Source organism: Chiloscyllium punctatum, chromosome 9, assembly GCF_047496795.1.
Source record: "Chiloscyllium punctatum isolate Juve2018m chromosome 9, sChiPun1.3, whole genome shotgun sequence".
In the NCBI taxonomy this organism is placed as follows: domain Eukaryota; kingdom Metazoa; phylum Chordata; class Chondrichthyes; order Orectolobiformes; family Hemiscylliidae; genus Chiloscyllium; species Chiloscyllium punctatum.
The window spans coordinates 88,584,080-88,602,752 of NC_092747.1; the positions used below are offsets into that span (position 1 = coordinate 88,584,080).

Consider the following 18,673-nt stretch of genomic DNA (forward strand, 5'->3'; position numbering starts at 1 on the left):
AGCAATATCATAATAGATGTGACCTCTTAAAATTGGCATAGTTTCAAAAAGAGATTGAAAGCATGCTTAGAGATAACATAATTGAACTGAGTTGCAGCAAACGGAGCTCACCCATAGTGATGGTGCCAAAACCAGATAGTACCCAATGATCATGTGTTGATTACCGCATGGTCAACGTAGTTACAAAGTCTCATTCATATCCTATTCCATGGCTGGAAGACTGTATTTAGAAGGTGGAAAAAGCAACATATATTTCAAAGCTGAATTTACTCAAAGGATAAGTGGGGGGCACACTCTGCACTCACTGCATACACACACACATACACTTTCACTCACAACCCCCAACCCAGACACACACACACACACACACACACAGAGACAGACAAAGACCCACATGCGCACACATATTTTGTGGGGTGAATTTGTACTTGCAGGGTGACATTGTACTTTGCTCAAAAACTGCATGAATTTATGTAAAACTCTGTTATCTCACTTTTTAGATTAGAATCAATCTCAACATCATGGCATAGACAGAGAACACAGGGGGCTAACACCTTCAACATATTGTCTAGCTATCACCATTGTTAACAGCTAACCCGAGAATGCAACTTTTTTTTAAAAAGGTTTTGTGATTTACACATGAAAGAAGTGAAACTATCACTGTATTCTAACAGATGAAAGGCTTAACAGACAATCAACTTTTCAATGTATAATTTCTGTTACATCACACTGTAAATTTTTGCTATAAAGTCTATGTTAGGATTGAGCCCTCCACTATCACCTGATGAAGGAGCGTCGCTTCGAAAGCTAGTGTGCTTCCAATTAAACCTGTTGGACTATAACCTGGTGTTGTGTGATTTTTAACTTTGTACACCCCAGTCCAACACCGGCATCTCCAAATCATTACACAAAGTCATTCAAGGTGGCCATCGACTCAGGTGACGTGGGTGTCAATGCCGTTCTTTTGCAAAAATGCGACAAGAAGACCAAAATACCTATTGGGTATTTTTCCAGAAAGTTGAATATTCATCAACAGAAATCTTCCACAATTGAGAAGGAGATCTTGGTTTTGGTGTTTGGTGTTGCAACATTTCAACATTTATGTTACCAGTAATGTGGCTTGAGGCAATTGTATATATAGATCATAACTCTTTCATGTTTATTCAGAAAAAAACATCAATGATAAAAATACCACAGTGTTTAGATGAAGTATGTGGTAGGATGAGAAAATATAATTGCTATCATGTTGTTACCACTAATGAAGGAAAACAAAGATGTTCAGTGGTGGAAGAAATGGATTGAAATAACTGGAGTGTTGAATGTCGCATGCTTAGAATCAGTGCAGTGTCTATGTATTGAAGTGTACTAATAGTATAAGACTAATGGTTTTAAATAATTGAAGCCATCTCGGTATATTGATGATTTTTTTTTCAGAAGGGAGGTGTGATGATTCTATGGTTTAAGTGGTGTATTTTGTCCTTTTTAAATGAAGAGAAATTGAGACAGAGGTGTCAAATGATCTGTTCCAAACCAATAAAGTAAACAGCTTCTGAGACCTTGGGAATTTTGTTTTGGAGAAGTTGGAACAGTTGAAGCTGTATGAATGCTTGGAATTAGGCTTGCACATAACTGGGGTTTTTGGTGAACTTTCAGTAGTTGTTGGGGTTATGAAAGTTGAAGCATCTCTCTCAATTTGCTACAACTGGAAGCTGGAGTTCCCTCTGTTGCCAGCATTGAAACTGAGACAATCTGTTTTACTGAATTTGCCTTTGGGAGTGTTTATGGACTATTACTATATTGGAACAGTTGTTGTTTAGTGGTTCAATAACCTATTATTCTGTTAAGTTTTCAACACAGTTAAGTTATTCCAATACTTTTGTTCGTTTGTATTTTAATTAGAAGATAAGAATAAAGTGAGTTTTGCTTAAAGCCGAGTCGTGTAACCAATCAACTTACCTCTGGAATACAGCATCTTACACTAGCCTTGAAATAAGATAAAAGTTAGGGTCCAGTCTAGGCTATCTCCTTGTGAAATGTAAAGGGACTTTGATCTGGCCTACAACAGTGGGTGAGTTCTGAGAAGGATAAATCCATTTCTATTTACATGTGTTTGGGACCTTGAAGAAGAATTGTGTACTGCCACAAAACAATCTTGTTGAACAGCTTGCTCAATGTTGGGTAGAAAATAATCAGCAAATCAGGCCAAGAGATGCCCCTATGTTCTTACCTTGGTCCAGGTTTCCCATTTCAAAGTCAAGAAAATAACCTTTCTAAACTCAATTCAAACCATAAATGCATAGATTTCGCTGTAGGTTTTTTCTGAAAAACGTGACACTTTTCTATGTCAAAAATTTATATACAAATCTTTGTACCTTTTTGCACATTTTATAGCTCTTACTCTGAATGAATTTTGCTCTTTGAAATATAGTCACCGGTGCAATGTCAATTATTGCTAATCTGTGTACTCCCCAGACATTCATAGAGTCATAGAGATGTACAGCATGGAAACAGACCCTTCGGTCCAACTCATCCAAGCCGACCAGATATCCCAACCCAATCTAGTCCCACCTGCCAGCACCCAGCCCATATCCCTCCAAACCCTTCCTATTCATATACCCATCCAAATGCCTCTTAAATGTTGCAATTGTACCAGCCTCCACCACATCCTCTGGCAGCGCATTCCATACACGTACCACCCTCTGTGTGAAAAAGTTGCCCCTTAGGTCTCTTTTATATCTTTCCCCTCTCACCCTAAACCTATGTCCTCTAGTTCTGGACTCCCCAACCCCAGGGAAAAGACTTTGCCTATTTATCCTATCCATGCCCCTTATAATTTTGTAAACCTATATAAGGTCACCCCTCAGCCTCCGTCGCTGCAGGGAAAACAGCCCCAGCCTGTTCAGCCTCTCCCTGTAGCTCAGATTCTCCAACCTGGCAACATCCTTGTAAATCTTTTCTGAACCCTTTCAAGTTTCACAACATCTTTCCGATAGGAAGGAGACCAGAATTGCATGCAATATTCCAACAGTGGCCTATCCAATGTCCTGTACAGCCTCAACATGGCCTCCCAACTCCTGTAGTCAATACTCTGACCAATAAAGGAAAGCAGACCAAACGCCTTCTTCACTATCCTATCTACCTGTGACTCCACTTTCAAGGAGTTATGAACCTGCACTCCAAGGTCTCTTTGTTCAGCAACACTCCCTAGGACCTTACCATTAAGTGTATAAGTCCTGTTAAGATTTGGTTTCCCAAAATGCAGCACCTCGCATTTATCTGAATTAAACTCCATCTGCCACTTCTCAGACCATTGGCCTATCTGGTCAAGATCCTGTTGTAATCTGAGGTAACCCTCTTCGCTGTCCACTGCACCTCCAATTTTGGTGTCATCTGCAAACTTACTAACTGTACCTCTTATGCTCGCATCCAAATCATTTATGTAAATGACAAAAAGTAGAGGGCCCAGCACCGATCCTTGTGACACTCCACTGGTCACAGGCCTCCAGTCTGAAAAACAACCCTCCACTACCACCCTCTGTCTTCTCCCTTTGAGCCACTTCTGTATCCAAATGGCTAGTTCTCCCTGTATTCCATGAGGTCTGACCTTGCTAATGAGTCTCACATGGGGAACCTTGTCAAACGCCTTACTGAAGTCCATATAGATCATATCTACTGCTCTGCCCTCATCAATCTTCTTTGTTACTTCATCAAAAAACTCAATCAAGTTTGTGAGACATGATTTCCCACGCACAAAGCCATGTTGACTATCCCGAATGAGTCCTTGCCTTTCCAAATACATGTATATCCTGTCCCTCAAGATTCCCTTCAACAACTTGCCCACCACTGAGGTTAGGCTCACAAGTGTATAGTTCCTTGGCTTGTCTTTATCACTCTTCGTAAACAGTGGTACCACGTTAGCCAACCTCCAGTCTTCAGGCACCTCACCTGTGACTATCGATATACAAATATCTCAGCAAGAGGCCCAGCAATCACTTCTCTAGCTTCCCACAGAGTTCTCGGGTACACCTGATCAGGTCCTGGGGATTTATCCACCTTTAACCGTTTCAAGACATCCAGCACTTCCTCCTCTGTAATCTGGACATTTTGCAAGATGTCACCATCTATTTCCCTACAGTCTATATCTTTCATGTCCTTTTCCACAGTAAATACTGATGCAAAATATTCATTTAGTATTTCCCCCATTCATGTGATACTGGACTAGATAGTCACTTTTGGTGGCATTAAAGAAAATAATTAGCTAGCTCACTGGAAAGAAAAAAGAATCTGATATTGAAAGAGTGTCATCGCATCTTTTACATTCACTTGAAAATCTGTTGGGCCTTCACCAGCTCATCTAAAGTTGGCACTTGTCAGAATGTTCTGCCTTTTAAGTCTAGATTTTGTGCTTACATCTCCCCTGGATCTATTGAGAGTCCATAATTACTGGGTTTGTAGCTCCAGAAGTTTACCCTCAACATTGAAATAAAATGCACATAGAATTATGTGTAATTTCAAAGGTTAAGCCTTACGTATGTAAGAATTACTCACTTCATTCAGTAATTAGAGTAAAATTGTTCATTGGATCAAAAAGGTTTTTGTTGAGTTTACTAATGCTTTAATAAATCCTTTAAGTGTTGTTCCTGTCAATTTTAAATAATGGGAGCAAAATGTTCAAAGTTGTCAAGCAAATTAAATAGAAATAAAAAATTTATTGTTATTTTTTATTTTTATTTTCCTTACTAAGTTCCATTTCTCACTGCTCTCAAGAAGTTGGTGGTAAGCCACATCTTGAACTGCTGCAATCCCTGGGGATGTAGCACTCACAGTGCTGTTTGTAAGGGAATGCCAGGATTTTGATGCAGTGACTGATGTAGTTCCATGCCAGGATGGTGTGTAACTTGGAAGTGATGGTGTTTCTGTACATTTACTATTTATGTTTGTGGTTATACAAGTCACATATTTAGTTGTTGAAAGAGCCTTGGTGAGTTCCTGTAATACATCTTTTGATGGTACGTACTGCTGCCATTGTGTGACAGTCATGAATGATGGAAATGGTTAATATGGTGGATGTTGTGCCAATCAAGCTAGCTGATGATGTCACACATCTCTCATTTGAAAAAGGGGGGCATAATCCATCACACTCCTGACTTGAGACTTCCTTTAAAGTGTAGAGGTTTTGGGGAAATAGGATATAAGATACATACCATAGAACCCCAAACTCTGACCTGCTCTGGTTCATAGTATATGCATTGCGCATGCAGCTCAATTTCTGGTCATTGGTGAACTCCAAGATGTGATGATGGGGTTTCAGTGTTGTAAATGGCAATGGGAGATGATTATACTCATTGTCTGGTGAAATAACTCTACAAGACCAGTATCCCTTTATCAAGTCACCCTTTATTTAGATGTGAAGAGTCCTTGACACAGATCCAACTTCCTGAGAGTGAACAGAATAATTGAAACGCTTACTTATATCTGTCAGCCAGGGCTCCCTGATTGAACCAGATTCACAGCCCCCATCAGTGAACTCATATTTTAACTTTATTTGTCACCTATGAGCTCAAGGTTAAGCTGCATGCAGATATAGACAGCTTTACTGTCTGAGGATTGGTAAATGATCCTGAAGCCCAAACAATCCTCAGTGGACATCCACAATTTTGACCTTCTTTTGTGAGAAATGTCATTGATGAAGCATCTAAAAATGGTTAAACCTGTGACATTACCCCAACAAAGTAATGTCCAAGGGCTGAGATGATTGATCTCTAACAGTCACAACCATTTTCCTTTGTGCTAGTTATGATTTTTATCCCTGAGGCTCAATGACTCAAATTTTGCTCTGGCTCCTAACAGACATGCTAAATTAAATCATGCCTAACAAGTTTATTAGCATTCCTTAAGAAGGTAACATGCAGGATTGATTTGTAAAAATACTTGATGTAGTATATTTTTAGAAGTAATTTAATAAGATTATATAAATTAGGCTACTTTATAAGATTAAAGGTAAGACAAGTATTGGAGATGGTATGTTAGCATGGAAAGAGGATTAGTTAATGAATAGAAGAAGGCATTTTGGGATAAATGGGACATTTTCAGGATGGCAAACTGTGATCAGTGGAGTGTAGAAGGGATGAGTGCAGTGGCCACAATGATATGTAACCTATATTAATGATTTGGATAAGGAAACTGAATGCATTATATTTAAATTTACAGATTATACAAAATCAGGTGGAAGGCAAGTGTTGAGATGACATAAAGAATCTACAGCGGGATATAAACAGATTAATTTAGAGTTTGGAGTAATACGTGTAATCATGATATTAACACTGTTACAGAGACTTGGTTGATAGAGGGACAAGACTGGCAGCTTCACCTTCTGGCGTTTAGATCTTTCAGATGAGATAGAAAGGGATGTTAAAAAGAGGGAGCTGCATTACTGATCAGGGAGAATATCATCTGTACTGTGAGAGTACTCCTTGGAGGGCTCAGGAATGGGAAGTGTGCAGTTATTGATGGGATTATATTACAGGCCTCTGAACACCTAGTGGGTGATAGTGGAACAGTTATAAGGGCAGGTTATGAAAAAATACAAAAACAAAAAGGTTGCTATTGTGGGTGATTTTATCATCCCCTGAACTCATTGGGGCTTGCTTAGTGCTGGGGGCCTGGATGGAGAGGTGCAGGGTGGGCACATATTTGGTGGTTGTGTGCAGGATGGTTTTTTGAAACAATATGTAAATACTGCAACTAGGGAGGGGACCATACTACACCCGATATGGGAATGAACCTAGTTAGGTGATTGATATTTCAGTGGGGGTGGATTTCAGGGACAGTGACCATAATTCTGTAAGTTTTAAGTTACTTATGGATAGAATGAGTGTAGTCCTCAGGTGAAAGTACTGACTTAGAAGAAGGCTAATTACAACAATATTGGGCAGGAACTGATAAAGGTAGATTGGGATGGCTGTTTGAGGATAAATCCACATCTGGCATTTGGAAATCTTTTAAAAGTCCATTGATTGGAGTTCAGAACCAGCATTTTCCTCTGAAAATGAAGGATAAGACTGGCAAGATTCAGGAATCTTGAATGCAGAGAGAAATTGAGATAGAGTCATAGAGAGGTACAGCATGGAAGCAGACCCTTCACTCCAATCTGTCCACGCCGACCAGATATCCCAACCCAATCTAGTCCCACCTGCCAGCACCTGGCCCATATTCCTCCAAACCCTTCCTCTTCATATACCCATCCAAATGCCTCTTAAAGGTTGCAGTTGTACCAGCCCCCACCACTTTCTCTAGCAGCTCATTCCATACACGTACCACCTGTTGCATGAAAACGATGCCCCTTAGCTCTCTTTTATATCTTACCCCTCTCACCCTAAACCTATGCCCTCTAATTCTGGACTCCCCGATCCCAGGGAAAAGACTTTGTCTATTTATCCTATCCATGCCCCTCATAATTTTGTAAACCTCTATAAGGTCACCCCTCAGCAGTCAAAAAGAAAAAGGAAGCTCAACACAGTTCTGAAGAAGGGTCACTGAACCCAAAATATTAACTCTGCTTTCTCTCCACAGATGCTGCCAGATATGCTGAGTTTTCCCAGCAACTTCTGTTTTTGTTTCTAACTTCCTGCACCCAAAGTGCTTTCATTTTGGGTTCCATTGGGATCAGTGCTGGGACTCCTGTTGTTTGTAATATAAATATTTAAAATAATTTGGAAGAGAACACAGATGTTTAGATTCCCTACAGTGTGGAAACAGGCCCTTCGGTCCAACTGTGAATACTAACTTACCCAGACCCATTTTCCCTCTGACTAATGCACCTAACACTATGGGCAATTTAGCATGGCCAATTCACCTAACCTGCACTTCTTTGGATTGTGGGAGGAAACCAGAGCACCCGGAGGAAACCCACACAAACACAGGGAGAATGTGCAAACTCCACACAGACAGTCACCCAATGCTGGGAATCGAACCTGGGACCCTGGTGCTGTGAAGTAGCAGTGCTAACCACTGAGTTTGCAGATGACTCATAGACTGGGGGAGCTATGAATAGTGTTAAGGACACAGCAGAGTATGCATAGGCTGGAGACATTAGCAGAGAGGTGGCAGATGAAGTTTAATCTGAACAGATGCATTTTGGAAGGTATCATGCAGGACGAAAGTATATAGTAAGTGGCAGGACCCTAAGTAGCATTAACATACAGAGGGATCTAGACCTACAGGGACACACTTCCCTAAAGGGACAACATAATTGGGCAACAAGGTCAAAAAGACAAATGGCATGCTTGTCTTCATCAGTTGGAGCATAGTGTATAAAAATTGGCAATCATGCTGCAGCTGTATAGAACCTTAGTTAGGCCGTACTTTGAATATTGCGTTTAGTTCCGTTCACCATACTACTAGAAGAATGTACAGACTTTGGAAAAGGTACAATAACAGTTAAACAGAATGTTGCCTGCTTTGGTGGCTATTAGCTATGGGGAGAGATTTGACAAACGGTTTGTTTTCACTTGAGCATCAAAGGATGAGAAGCGTTCTGATAAAGTTTACATTCTTACTCAATCCTTCAAGCAGGTTTTTTTTTTGGCCTTTGCAGCTTCTTGTCTTCATAGTGTACTTTCCCACCTAACTGTACATTGTCAACAAACTTCGGACATTAAGATAACTATTGTCCCTAAGTCATTAATATAGACTGTAAATAGTTAAACCCCATTGTACTGATTCATGTGGTACTCTGCTGGTTATGAACTGTCATTCTAAAATTGACCTATTTTGCCTAAAAGTCATTTGAAATTATTACAGGACAGAAGAATGCTATTTGGACCGTTGAGGCTGTTCTCTGCAAAAGCAATTTTACAGTCACTCACCATTTTACCTGCAATCCAACATTCTCTTTTTCTCCTTCAGGTGTTTGTTGATTTTTTTTTTCAAGTCCATGATTAAATCTATCTCTAAAATTCTTTCAGGCAGTGCAATCCAGATTGGAGCACTGCTCACTGTAAAAAAAAACCTCATTGTCACCTTTGATTCTTTATCTGATCACCTCAAATCAGTGTTATCAGTTTCTTGAATGTTCCTTTGCAGGAATAGTTTTTCCTTATTTGCTCTGTCTACAGTCTGAATCACTTCAAGAACTTTGTTTAAATCTCTCAACTTCCAGCTGCTAGGTTTATATCAGTTCAATTTTTTGAACAAGGATGTAACATTCCCAGTTCTTCACTCTCTGGTTCTACCTCTGTATTCAGAGAGGTTTGCCAGATTATAGTCAGCATCTAATCTCATTCCCTCAATAGCTTTCTGTACAGCACATACATTCCTGACAATTTATTAACTTAATCTGCAGTCAACTTGCTTAATGCCTCTATTTTATTGGTTCTTAGCCCATTCAGTATTCTCTGGTCAGATAGGCTGTGCCGCTGGAGTGTAGGAGGCTCAGAGATGACCTGATAGAGGTTTATAAAATAATGAGGGGTATAGATAAGGTGAATAGCAGGTGTCTTTTCCCTCGGGTGGGGATTTCAAGACTAGGGGACAGATTTATAAGGTGAGAGGAGATGGATTTAAAAAAGACATGAGGGGCTTTGCTTTTACACAGGGAGTGGTTAATGTGTGACATGAACTTTCAGAGGAAATAGTGGATGTAGGTACAGTTACAACATTTAAAAGACATTTGGATAAATACATGAATAAGAAGTGTTTGCAGGGATCCAAGTGCGGGCAGGTGGGATTAATTTAGTTTGGGATTATGGTTGACATGGACTGGTTGGACTGAAGAGTCTGTTTCTGTAATATATGACAGAATAGAGTACAGAATACTGATAGCAGCCAGCACTATCTTTGTTTCACCAGTAGCAGCCAATGTTTGAAACAAGTTTTATTTTGAAAAAAATGCATGTGGTCCCAATTCCACCTGTGGGCACGTTGGCTCAGCAGTTTTTACTGCTGCCTCACAGTGGCAGAGTCTTGGATTTGATTCCAGCCTTGAGTGACAGTCTGGAGTTTTGATGTGGAGGTGCTGGTGTTGGACTGGGGTGGACAAAGTTAAAAATCACACAACACCAGGTTATAGTCCAACAGGTTTACTTAGAAGCACTAGCTTTTGGAGTGCTGTTCCTTCATCAGGTGGTTGGACAAGCGTTCCGAAAGCTAATGCTTCCAAATCAACCTTTTGAGCTATAACCCAGTGTTTGTGATTTTTAACTTTGTCTGAAGTTTGCACATTCCCCCTGAGGCTGTGTCGGTTTCTGCTGGGTGCTCTGGTTTCCTCCTACAGTCATGAACAACTGCTCAGGGGATGAGTGCAAGATTGGATAATAAAGTGCTGAGGACTTTAATCCATGTCCTCTGGGGTTTGAGGACATCCTGACTTGCGTTATATTCAGCTCCAAAGAAGACTATTATAGTGATATGCTGATGGGTTTCAATTATGCTTGGAATAATGGTGATGACCAGGGAATGATAGGCAGTAGATTGACATCAATAAGTAGAAAATATAAGGAACTGTTATTCTGGATGTGGTTCATGGAAAACGCAATGTGAATTAGATCAGTGGAATCATTTTCTTCTTTTGCAACTGCCAGAGCGAACCCCAAATATTATGATCTCTACCAATCAAGGGGTCAATCAAGGAGACAGATCCCAAACCCACTCTGCTAGAACAGCGATTGAACCTCATGCTGTTTGCCTCAGTTTGCACCACAGCAGTCAACTGTCCACCATGGAGTCCAGGTGTCGTGATTGGATCGAGGTCAGTCAGCTGGACCTCATGGAATATGAGTTGCCTGATTTGAACCGTTAATCTGGTCTAATCAGGGAGCCCTAGCTGACCAATAAAAAGGGGAGTAACAGAGATATTACACTCTGATAGCTCCCTCTGAAGAAGCAATATGAAAGTCAATGACTGTTCAAGTGGGAATAAATGATAACTTGGTGATGGGATACTGGCCTCTGTGGAGTTACTTCAGCGGCAACGAGAATGGGATAGCATTCCTGAAAAAAAAACCACCTGAATGAGTTGACTTTGAGTTGGGGTAGGCATTTTTTTTACATCGTGTCTTTATTTGGGAAGCTTGACTCGATTGACCCTGCCGTTGAGGACTGGGCCTCGTATATGCAAAGAATGCATTATTTTTTCCAGGCAGATATTGTTGCGGCAGATGAAAAGCAACGAGTAATTCTCCTGACAGTCTGGGGAGCTGCAGCTTTTTTTGTTATTTTGAACCTGGCATTCCCTGAGGCACCAGATACTGAAACCTTTTGAGAATTGATGGACATATTTAAGGAATAACTCTTCTAAGCCTCCTCTATTTCTGAGACATGATCGTTTTACTCAGCAATTTGAGAACCAGGGGAATCCATATCGGAATAGGATAGGACAACTGGCAGAAGTTTATAACTTTGGTTTAACACTTTCTACTAGCTAAAGCCCAACTGGCCTTCAAATAGGCATTACAACTAGCTTTATCATTGGAAAATGCAGGAAATGGAGCATATGAGTTGCAGGGTATTCAGATGGAAGGGAACACCCTGGCCGATCTGACTGAGCTTGCGAAACACTACTTAAGTAAAGGCAATTGCCATGAGGCAGGCACTGTCCCAATGACTGACTCACTGTGCTGCCCTATATCTTCATAATATACATTTTTAGTATCTCCAAAAGTGAATTAATCAAACTCTTAATGAGTCAAGATCAAGTCCAACGTATTAAGGTATTTTATTTAACAGCATGTGAACAGACAGTGCAAACTATAAAGTATCAAAGTATCCTTATTGGGCTATTGATGGTTCTGAAGAAGGGTCTTTGGACCTGAAACATCACCTCTGCTTTCTCTCCATAAATGCTGCTAGACTTGCTGAGATTCTCTAGCAATTTCTGTTTTTGTTTCTGATTTCTAGCATCCTCACTTTTTTTTAATCCCTATTGTACACAGCTTCATTTCAATGCATTCGCATAAAAAAAGGATGAACTTACCAATAATTCTGAGTTGGTGGTGGTGTTGCCTGTATTTTTCTGTACCTTACACCATAAATAACAGCAACAAAAATTTATATTGATGTAGCATGTCTAAAATACTGTATCATTGGCTTCAGTGCTTCACAAGAGCATTATGAAACAATATTTCACACAAACGTCAGATTTCTTTTTGAAAGCAGCATCCCCTGAACTAAAAAATGTTGTGGAAGGGAAGGAAAGGGGATGGTGAACTAGTCTGCCCACATTCGCCGTGACACTCCCACAGCAGGTTTAGTGCTGGCAGCAGCAATACCTTGAGGTGAGATTTATGCCCATATATCTCAGGACGAAGTCCCACTTTTTTGAGCTGCTCGCAAGCCTTTAGTTTCCCCCACACTGAGGAGTCATAGCAGGTCCAAGGTCAGGGTTCTCAGCAGATTACTTGGTCAAGAGGTCAAACAGGAGAGTAAAAAGGGATGCAAAGATCTGGGGGTAAGGGGGTACCGGTGGTGGATGCTTGCGAGGAGCTTCAGTCACCCATACAAAAGGGGCATCCTCTTGGTGTCATCAAATGGTGCAGCTAGGGTTGTCGGGCTCCGACTGAGTGGAATATGTGCTGACATCTTCCCTGACCATGTACAAATTTCATTCCATGCTTTGGAAAATCTTGCCAGTTTATTGATGTATATATGAAAAATTGTTGAATACTTTCTAAATTTCCACAATATTTGCTCTCTGTCTGGCTCTGTCTGATAAAGGATATCATCTACAGTGATCCACGTGTTTGAGCTGAGCTGTTGGAATCTCCTTTCTCTTCAATGTAGAGCTGGCTTCTTTGAAGGATGGTCTCTCAAGTAAGGATGGATCTCCTCTTGGGTCTTCTTGGGTTGCCATACAGTCTTCTGCCATGAGTCTTGCTGTGAGTCTTTACTGAGGGGTTTGAGTCTAGGTGTGACTTTTTTATCTACCTCACCTTGGACTTTCCCTAAGGTTCTGTGACCTTGAGTCACTGGCGTCATGAATGCGGTTGTAAAGTATCCAATTTGGATCTTGTGAATTCTCTTCACTGCTTCCTTGCCAGAGTGGTGTAAGGTTCATGTCCTCAGGTGCTGTCTGAAAGTCGAGATGCCAGAAAGTCTGATTGATACTTCTCCGATACACAACCCTCAGGCTAATTGTAGCTGGTTCCCCCTAAACCTTTGTGACCTTCTTGAACTCACTTTCCATTGTTCTATGTCGTTGGTAGCTGCTGGTTGCTGTTTACTTTGACAATTTTTGGTCAGGATTGATTTCTGGCTGTTGGTCAATTTAGAATGTCCAATTTTTGGGCCCATAGTCACTTGACCACAAAATTAAGACAAGGGTGAATGAGCTATGGGAAGCCCACCCAGTGGACTATCTCTGCACACCACTCTCCTTCAAACCTACAATCTGGGTGACATAAAATCCAGCTCAGAGTCTCATCAGGGCAGAAGAAAGAGGAAAATCTTAAACACCACAAGAGGCATGGAGATGTAAAAAGTTGCAGAGAGGTGATTTTACAGCTTTTGATGTTTGTTGCAGAGCCACAAGAAATAGGGATTTTACAGTTGACTAGAATTAGTGATCCACAGGATTGTAAGACTGGAGGAGTTTACATATACAGGGACAAGTGAGGGATTGTACAAGAGTTTTAAGATAGACCACTAGGAACCAAGCATCTTTATTTGACCTTCAGCCCAAGGCAGAATGCTCTATCCTGCCAATTGAATACCTGTTTTCTTTTTATCAACCTTTCTCCATGTATGCTTCCAATGAAACTGAACATTGCCCTGCCCATCAGTGAAATTCCAACTAGCCCTCCCCTCATTCACCAGCAACTCTCCTCCTTCCCCATCATCCCAAAACACACATCACTACAGCTGATGTTAAATGGACAGAGCAGCAAGGGAACATGCTCACAAGAATCAAATACAAAATTGCTGGGAAAACTCAGAGATTTTCTGGCAACATCTCTGAGAGAAAGCAAAGTTAATGTTTTGGGTCCAGTAGCCCTTCTTCAAAACTGGGGCTTTCCAGAATCTGCAGTTCTTTATTTTTAACGCCCACCATGATGATTGATTTTTCATTGTCCACAACATACTTATTCAGACACTGCATCAGCACACTAAGATGCTTCTTCCAGCTCTGCTCTCCTGTGAATTTAACATGATGAAACCTAAATATCAGCTGACAAAGTTTCATTCTTTTGCACTTTGTACACTGTATTCCTTCTCTTGGTACTTAGTCAGAAATTTTGAAACATCAGAACTAACTCCATGAAAGGTTTTACAATAATTGAAACCCATCAGCATATCATTTCTCAATTTGTTTATTGTCTCTGGCTTGTCTTCAAATAATAATTCAAATTGTCGCATAAAAACCAACATTGTGGACAGAGCACCTAATGTCAAGCCACAGAGGTTCAACATATATTTTTAATTTGCTATTGTCTTTACTGCAAGGTATTTGTAAATAAGGAACAATGATAAATAGCACTTTATTTTCATTAGAACATCTTTTCTCGATAAATGGCTTATTTACCGCACAGGGTGCTGAGATATCCTTGTGTATTTTGTACATATTTGCTCCTATTTCGCTAACTGATATCTGGCAAGCTCACTTCCATGTCTATTGGGCCATTACCTACAGTATTACTTCCCTAAAATCCCAAACTAATTACGCTGCACCAATTAGTAATTGCTCTCACAGTTGGATATTAATCACCCAAGCTTTTACACAATCACACTGCAAGATTCATAGATTAAATTGCAGATTAAATGTTTTACGGCTGTGATCGACTTCATGTGACAAAGCAGTTGCAGAAGAAATAACAACTGATTATATTCATATCACTGCTGGAACAAGGTCTCTGAGGTGCTTTAAATCGTAACTTTAAAATTAAGATGAAAATTTTTGATTAGATTGTTTTTGAATGCCATGGGAAATACAATACGGCGTTGAGTATTGTGACCGAATGTAATTCCTGAATAAACAAATTCACCAGTTTTTCAAGTTCCATCAGAATAACTAAATTGTGTTATGTTGCTCAAAATTTGTTCTTCTTATACAACTTGTTAAGATCAGCTATGTTTGGAGTATGCTTTTTAGTCCAGTATTTCACGGAGTGGAGAGACGACGTTATAGAGCCATAGAGATGTACAGCATGGAAACAGACCCTTCGGTCCAACCCGTCCATGCCGACCAGATATCCCAACCCAATCTAGTCCCACCTACCAGCACCCAGCCCATATCCCTCCAAACCTTTCCTATTCATATACCCATCCAAATGTCTCTTAAATGTTGCAATTGTACCAGCCTACACCACATCCTCTGGCAGCTCATTCCATACACGTACCACCATCTGCGTGAAAAAGTTGCTCCTTAGGTCTCTTTTATATCTTTCCCCTCTCACCCTAAACCTATGCCCTCTAGTTCTGGACTCCCCGACTCTAGGGAAAAGGGTCTATTTATTTGTCTATTTATCCTATCCATGCCCCTCATAATTTTGTAAACCTCTATAACGTCACCCCTCAGCTTCCAACGCTCCAGGGAAAACAGCCCCAGCCTGTTCAGCCTCTTCCTGTAGCTCAGATTCTCCAACCCTGGCAACATCCTTGTAAATCTTTTCTGAACCCTTTCAAGTTTCACAACATCTTTCCGATAGGAAGGAGACCAGAATTGCACACAATATTCCAACAGTGGCCTAACCAATGTCCTGTACAGCCTCAACATGACCTCCCAACTCCTGTACTCAATACTCTGACCAATAAAGGAAAGCATACCAAACGCCTTCTTCACTATCCTATCTACCTGTGACTCCACTTTCAAGGAGCTATGAACCTGCACTCCAAGGTCTCTTTGTTCAGTAACACTCCCTAGGACCTTACCATTAAGTGTATAGGTCCTGCTAAGATTTGCTTTCCCAAAATGCAGAACCTTGCATTTATCTGAATTAAACTCCATCTGCCACTTCTCAGCCCATTGGCCCATCTGGTCAAGATCCTGTTGTAATCTGAGGTAACCCTCACGTCCTTCAGATCCTTCAACATGTCATCGATGATGAGCATCTTGCTTCCATCATCTCTACACCTCCACTCTCATCTTCAAACAACTGCCAAATCTTAAACAGACCATTGTTCGCAGGAAACTACCCAACTTTCAGGACAAAATCGACCACACCACACAACCTTGCCATGGGAACCTCTGGAAGACTTGTCAGATCATCGACATGTTATATCATCAACATGGATGCTACCATCACCATGTACGTGGCAGATACTCCTATGACTCATTCAATGTTGTCTATCTCATACGCTGCAGGCAAGGATTCCCTGGGGCATGATATATTGACAAGACCAGGCAGATCCTCCAACAACAGATGAATGGACACCGTGCAACAATTGCCAGACAGGAATGTTTACTCCCAGCTGGAGAACATTTCAACGGTCAAGAACTTTCAGCTTTCGATCTTGGGGTGGCCATGTAGTGCTGTGTGTAACAGTCACTTGCCGAGGGTCTAACTAAAGTAATAATGAGACAAAAATGAGACAAACTAATTAAGGTAGAGCGATCATAACAATTTATCAAGGTGATGGTGTCAAAACAGGACAGTGAGGAAGATTTTACACATACGGAACAATGTGGTGGGGTCATGTGTTGCGCAACATGAACCCAAGATCACTGTTGAGGCCGTCTTCATGGCTTTGGAACTTTGCTATCAGTTTGTGCTCAGCAATTCTGCATCACTCCTTAATAAATTGGATTATAGATCATGCTTTCGCTTGTCATTCAGCTGCTGTCACCTTACTCACACCGTATGACACGTTTGACCACCTACAATGACTAATTATTTGACAGCCCACTCACATGATTTTTATTATCTTTTGATCACTCTGCCCTTGATCTCTCTGTGTATAAATTCTGTGCCTGTGTGCTTCTCTCTCACCTCACCTGACGAAGGGGCTATGCTCTGAAAGCTTGTGATTTCAAATAAACCTGTTGGATTATAACCTAATGTCTTGTGATTTCTGACTTCAGCAAAATAAGAAGAATTTGTTAGAATACCTGAAATAGAACAGAAAATGTTGGAAATAAACATCAAACACTCACAAGAAAAGTCAATAAAATTGGAGTTTTCATCAACTGGGCTCCTTCGTCACATGCTGCAGGTGAGAGTTTTTAATCTCCAGTCTCTGTTTTCAGTTGCGTAAACTGGGTCAATTCAGCATAACAGGAATCCAATTCTATTCCACTGGAAATGTTCCTACAATTATAAATGGCTTACCAATTTTTTTTTGTCCCAGTGAAATCCAGCTCACCTTTGTGTATTTACATTCATATTATATTTTCCAAAATGATCTTTGTTTTCTCGGACTGAGCCTTGCCCAACTTCATTGTGGATGCAGTCCAGACAAGGAAAGCTAAACTTGTTTCAAGTTATGGTCAAACAGACAGCATGGTGGCACAGTGGCCAGTATTGCTGTCTTGCAGGACCAAGAATCTAGGTTTGTCTGTATGACGTTTGCACATTCGCCCTATATCTGCGTGGATTTTCTTCAGGTGCTCTGGTTTCCTCCCACTGTCCCCAAAGATGTGCAGGTTAGGTGGACTGGCCATGCTAAATTGCCCAGAGTGTCCAGGGAGATTACAGGAATAGTGTAGGGGGGTGGGATGCTCTTCAGTGGGGTTGGTGTGAATGTGATGGGCTGAATGGCCTGCTTCCACACTGTAGGATTTCTATGATTTGTAAATTATAGTCAAATATTTATACATTGATGGCAAATATTCGTTAAGATCCTGTCCGTGCATCATTAGCCTTGTTCAAAATAGTTTCAGTGTCAATGAATACCTTCTGTGAATGTTTAATGTTCACTTCAAAGTCCATTTTCTTTTGGCACTGGAACAGAAACTAAATTCGAATTTTGTTCACAGAGAGAAAAAGATCATACAGACATCATTAAAGTTAAGTTATTGATATAAACAGGCAAGACCCTTATTAATCATTGAAAGTAGTATATAAAAGAAACATACATTAATTTCTAAAGTGCTTTGTTATATTTTAAGATGCTTGACAGGAGCTACTGTTTGAAGTGTAGTGATTGGTATTAACTAGATTAAAAAAACCTTTAAGTCGAAACAAGGCAGCAGTGGCAATGAGTCAAATGAATTCCGAATTGGATTTTTGTTTGTTTATATTGGTTGAGAAAAAGATGTTGGTCATGCCATATGAGAAATTCTTTTAAGGTTGTTGCAAATGCAGCTGAACAGTATTCAGTTTAATAGCTCATCCAAAGAATGGCACATTTTAAAATGGAGAGCTCCCGGGGTATAACAGTGAAATATTCACAGCAGTTATGGAGTGGATTTTAAAAATTAGTGCAGTTGATGCAGAAATTCAATGAATAGGTCTTTTTATTGGAAATTAGGACATAGAGGTTAGCATGCCAAACAAGACTTTATGTGAGTGAATCTAATGGATGTCAAATTATGTAATGACTTCCATCCTATATATTTAACATGTGCTCCTTTTGAAGATTTGCCCTTTAGAATGCTAATTGAGGTGCAAATTTATTTCCATGTGTTTACCCTGAAATGTATTACCAACTGAAGAAAGTTGACATCTATGACACATGATTCATATATTTTGTTCTGGCTGTCTTTAACTAGGAGCTACATATACCCCTTCAAGCCTGCTCCATC

At 40.4% G+C, this 18,673-nt stretch overlaps 1 long non-coding RNA gene across 1 annotated transcript in view; it reads left to right on the forward strand.

Annotated features, from left to right (window-relative positions):
- Positions 1-16,983, forward strand: part of LOC140481539 (uncharacterized) — a 30,400-nt gene extending 13,417 nt beyond the window's left edge. Inside the window, exon 2 of the long non-coding RNA XR_011961548.1 lies at positions 16,295-16,983. This is a non-coding gene — a long non-coding RNA (uncharacterized lncRNA). The remainder of the gene's footprint in view (positions 1-16,294) is intronic.
- Positions 16,984-18,673: the final 1,690 nt, after the last annotated feature.